The sequence below is a fragment of the Pongo pygmaeus genome, chromosome 1 (genome assembly GCF_028885625.2).
Source record: "Pongo pygmaeus isolate AG05252 chromosome 1, NHGRI_mPonPyg2-v2.0_pri, whole genome shotgun sequence".
Classification (NCBI taxonomy): Eukaryota; Metazoa; Chordata; class Mammalia; order Primates; family Hominidae; genus Pongo; species Pongo pygmaeus.
In genome coordinates, this window is record NC_072373.2 from 143887357 (window position 1) to 143892964 (window position 5608).

Below are 5608 nucleotides of genomic sequence, written 5' to 3' on the forward strand. Positions count from 1 at the left end.
TGATTATAGCTAGTTTTTATTGTCATACTTTTTCCTCTTGACATGTATTATTTTGAATAAAAATTATAAAAATATCCTTTTGTAAATTCTTCAAACATGTACAATAATATATATTTTGCAAAATCTGTCAACATGCATGCATCTTTGTAAACCATAGAAAAAAATAAGTCAATAACTAATTAACATTTAAATATATACCCAATAAGAGGTTGGGTATTAGAAAACTTTAGAGAAACAGTAACTCAAAAATGCTTTTCTTTTTTTTTCTTTTTTTCTTTTTTCTTTCTTTTTTTTTTTCTTTCTTTTTGAGACGGAGTCTTGCTCTGTTGCCCAGGCTGGAGTGGAGTGGCGCGATCTTGGCTCACTGCAAGCTCCGCCTCCTGGGTTCACGCCATTCTCCTGCCTCAGCCTCCCGAGTAGCTGGGACTACAGGTGTCCACCACCATGCTCAACTAATTTTTTTGAATTTTTAGTAGAGATGGGGTTTCACCGTGTTAGCCAGGGTGGTCTCGATCTCCTGACCTCGTGATCCGCCCGCCTTGGCCTCCCAAAGAAAAATACATATGTAACAAACCTGCACGTTGTGCACATGTACCCTAAAACTTAAAGTATAATAATAATAAAATAAAAAAAAAGAAAAATGCTTTTCAATATAACATTTCCAACTAAATGACATTGTTAAAAAATACAGATAAATTTTATTTTATGTCATTCAACAAATATTACTGAGTACTCTCCATGTGCCAGGCACAATTCTAGGTTCTTAGGGGTACATCAGTGAATAAAATTGACAAATGTCCTTGTACTCAGCAACTTACATCCTTTTAGAAGTTAAGTGTGGGGGACAGCATCTATAAGTGCCAGGTCTCCTGCTTCATCTCTGTTTACTTTCCTATGTGCCTGCCATGATGCTGGGCACATGGAACACAAGCCCATCATGATGGAAGTCTTGCACTCAAGCATCTCGCTGTCCCCGGCCACATACAAATAAATAAAGGGAAAATTTACACAGTGTGATAAGGGTGAGGAGGAGTAAGCACAGGGGCCATGGGCATGCATTAAAGGCAGAGTCATCCTGGGCTTTGTTTTGGGGATGAGTGATGGCAAGGAAGACTCGTTGCCAGGAGGAGACACTATCTGAGCTGAGGCCTGCAAGAGAAATGGGAATTATGCAGGTGAAGAGGCCGGAAGAAGGGCATTTGAGGAAGAGGAAGCAAGGAGAAACAGGATAGATATAGGGGAATGTAAGTGACTCAGTATAGTTAGAACTTAATTTGCAAGCTAGAAATGACAAAAAATGGTGTAAAAAGGGTGAGCAGAGGCTATGTGTTGTTTAAGAGGCAATGTTGTATAGTACTCAAGAGTGTAGTTATGAACCCAGACTCTGACACCTTTTAGCTGCATGACTCAGGTAACATTACCTAGCTGCTCTGTGGATCAGTTTCCTCACCTATAAAGTTGTATAATGGTACATAAGTCCTTACATGGGGCTATTGTAAGTATTCAATGAAATGATCTATGTAAAAAGTACTCAGAAAAGAAAGAGCTTCTTGTAGTTCATTTGTGCTGCTATAACAAAATACCTGAGACTGAGTACGGTTGGCTCTTGAGCAATTCAGGGATGAGGGGTGATGGCCCTCTGTGCAGTCAAAAATCCATCTGTAACTTTCAACTTCCCCAAAAATGTAACTACTAATAGCCTACTGTTGACTGGAAGCCTTACTGATAACTTAAATAGTATTTACAGCTGCTCCCTATCAGTTGTATTATCACCTGAGCTCCCTGGCATTAGATTCTCAAAGGAGTGCGAATCCTATTGTGAACTGTACCTGTGAGGGATCTAGGTTGCAGGCTCCTTATGAGAATCTAATGCCTGATGATCAGTCACTGTCTCCCATTACCCTCAGACGAAATTGTCTAGCTGCAGGAAAACAAACTCAGGCTCCCACTGATTCTACATTATGATGAGCTGTGTAATTATTTCATTATAATTTACAATGTAATAATAATAGGAATAAAATGCACAATAAATTTAATGTGCTTGAATCATCCCAAAATCATCCCTTCCCTGGTCCTTGGAAAAATTGTGTCCCAGGAAACCGGTTCCTGGTGCTGAAAAGATTGGGGACCTCTGCACTAAATCATATTCCCAAGCCCATTATAAGCCTATAGATACAACCAGTAAAATACCTTCCTTAGGGCATTTCAGGATGAGGTGGTTTTTGGGGGGCAAAAGGGTGATTATGACCTATAAAGAGATGGTTATGAGTTGAGAGGATGAATACTATCCTTGAAAATATGATGATTTATAGAAAGATAATTTTTAATATAAATCTCTTAGTTAGTTTGGTAAAAACGTTGAGAGACAGTGCAGTATACAAAAATCCCAGAGTGAGAATTAGGGCCTAATTGTGACCTTGAGTACATTCTTTAAGTTCTTTGAGATTTGGCATTTTGTCTTTCTGTAAAAGAACTGGACTAGCTGATAACAGGTCCTGGGCAGCTCCAAATTGCTATGGTACTGTGATCCCTAGTCAGCTTCCAGAAGAAGAACATAATGGACTCTTAGATGACAGTGGACTTCTTCAGGCTTTTATAAGTCATGTGTCCCATTCTCTGGCTGGTGACCAACAGTTTAGGGGCATGGACTTGGGGTGAGCAGGGCTGCACCCAGAGAAAACTTGAGAAGCCAAACAAAGGCAATCTACATGCTTGCTCAATTATCGGCTTTTATCTTTTCTTTTTTTAAAAAAAAAATTTATTTTAAGTTCCGGGATACATGTGCAGGACGTGCAGGTTCATTACGTAGGTAAATGTGAGCATGGTGGTTTGCCATACCTACCAACCTATCCCCTAGGTATTAAGGGCCACATGCATTAACTGTTTATCCTGATGCTCTCCCCACTTCCCTCTATTCTTAACTCACATTCTTCCTAGTCACCTCCAGACTCTTAATGTCTTCCTTACACCTGTGTACATTATAAAATTTTCCCATTAAGTTTTCTCAGCACATTTTCCCATGGTGTCTGCCTTCACACCATTTCGGGAATTTTCAAATATGAATTTCACTTTCATTATTCCCCAGATGCTGGCTAACTAACTAGTCAGTTGGAGAAACGAATCAGGGCCATGGGGGTAATGGTTGGTAGTAGTCTAATCCCTAATATGACAGGGACCATTCAGGGACTTAGTCCCAAAAATCTAATGGGGCAGGGTTAGAGGAACTTTTGGGGTTTGCATAACCTATCTATATTTAACACCAGGTCTGGATGAAGAATTAATTTACGTATTGTCAGAGAGTTTTCTTCAGTTCAAGCCAACAGAGCAAATATTTATTAAGTGCGACTATATGGCAGGGGTTTGAAGTTTTTTTGCTCTCGTGCAAGCTGCAGTTGAACTCCAAGCACAGCTCAAACAAATGTTTCAATTTCTGGAAAGGGTTTCTGCACTCAACTACTGCCTCTTTTCCAAGTTCCATGACCTGGGAAATATAATCTTCATAGAAACCTAAGATCCCCTTTACTTTTCTTTATCTTAAACCCAGAGCAAATCCCAATAGATTAGCATCCTGCTTTCCACTCTCCAGCCTTCACCTGACCCCTCTTACATCTCCAGAATTATGGGTACTTCCTAAGGAAAAATGCCCCTGATGCCAAACAAGAGAGAAAGGAGGAGAGCACAAAGATGGGAAAGCAGCAGAGGTACTTATATCAGTGAATGTAATAAAGACATGTCTTTCTTTGGAAGTAGGAAATACAATATGTTATGATAAACACCACACTACTGGTATCTATTAGTTGTAATTGAGCATAAGATTTGGAAGTTTTCACAGAAATGACTATTTTGAGCTGGGCTTTGAATGATGAATAAGAGTTTACCAGTTTAAGCAGTAGGCAAATTCCATGTCCAGGGAAGTACATGAGCAAAATTTGAGAGTTGTAAGCATGCATGGGCTAATCAGGAGACAGCACGGAGTAGGGTGAGGCTGGAGCATAGGATACATGGGACCAGAGCTGGGAGAAGAAGTAGAAAGGTTGGGTAACCGAGATTAGAGTTTGTGTACTTGGCCTGAAAAAAAATCAACATATAAGACTAAATGGGAATGAGTCTTAACATTTTCTGGGACCTAGGAAGATCTATTTCTATGTTGAAGCCTAGTGGGATAATCCTGGAGTAGTCAGGAAACATAAATTCTAATCCTGGTTGTGTCTGAACCAAGATTATCTGGTGGCATATTCCTCATGAGTGATGTAGAACTGGGCCAGGTGATCCAGGTCCTTTTCTGCCTTTCTCTAGTTTTGGGAATGTCAGACATAAACTAACATCATTTTGTAATGGTGCCACCCATGGCCCCAGGATGTGGTTGCAGGGGAAGGACTGTTATTGAAATACCATTATTGGTTTCTGCCAGAAGCATCTTTATAGTAGTGACATTTTATTTTATTTTATTTATTTTATTTTATTTCACTTCACTGTTTAACTCTCCAGGAAATACTGGCCAAGTCAGATTCCTACACTTCTTTACTGGAAGGCATTGGCTGTTTTAGTTAAATAAATGACATCAATCCTAAAGCATTGAGGGAGGTGTGTCTGTGTGTGTGTGTGTGTGTGTGTGTGTGTGTGTAGAAACTGCCATTATGTCTTGGAGTCACTTAGAGATTTGAGTGGAGTCCTATTGGCTGACAACAAGTGTGGCATCTGTTGAGTAGGGTGGGATGAAGAAAGATGAAATTCATGTTGCTGTTAGCAGACACAAGGTAACTAGAGGCCTGAGAAGTTTATACGGACCATGTTCCTACCCTTCTAGACCCTCAACTCCAGGATTGTAGCCAAATCCATCTGTGTGTAGGACACTTCATGGAGCAGGCCTTGCCATACAGGGACCATGGTGGTCAGGCTGACCTGAAAGAGTCCCAGCTTCATCCATATTATCTGTGTGATTTGAGTAACTTGCTGAACTTGTGAGAGCCTCAGTTTCCTCATTCATAAAGTGATCCTTTATAGGGTTACTATTAAGATACAGTGGTGATCAATATCTGAAAATGCCTGGCTCATTATGTAAGTGCTCAGTAAACTGTAGAATTATTTCTTTCTACTGAATCAAAAGCAGCCCCCGATACAGATTGCTCAGACTTCCCTTCTTTAGAAGAAATCATCCTGGTTCCTTAAACCTTTTACTGAGTCTTGTTTCCCAGCCTCTTATTATCTCTGTGGTTGTTTACAAACCTTGCCTTTAGTGCTCCTTTGGTGACATTTGAGAAAAGCCCAACTTTTGGGAGCTGACAGCCACAGTTACATGCCAGTCTGCCTCATTCTCATCCATCCCACTCCTTCCACTTCCAGTATCCTCCCTCCTCCTGGGATGCAAGCCAAGCGGAAAGAGCTTAGCCACCATACCCACCCCTTCCCAAATGGTGGTGATGACTAGTCCTCACAGCAGCCACTACTGAGACCAACTCTTGGCAAGGGTTCAGCTGCTACCAAGAAGCAAATCCTGCCCCTGCAGCTTCTGGGGATGAGGGAGTCATAAAAAGAGAGGGAGGGTTTCTCTGTTGCAAGTCCATCTGTAGCATTTTTAATTCAGCAATGGATAGAGTGTATAAATTCT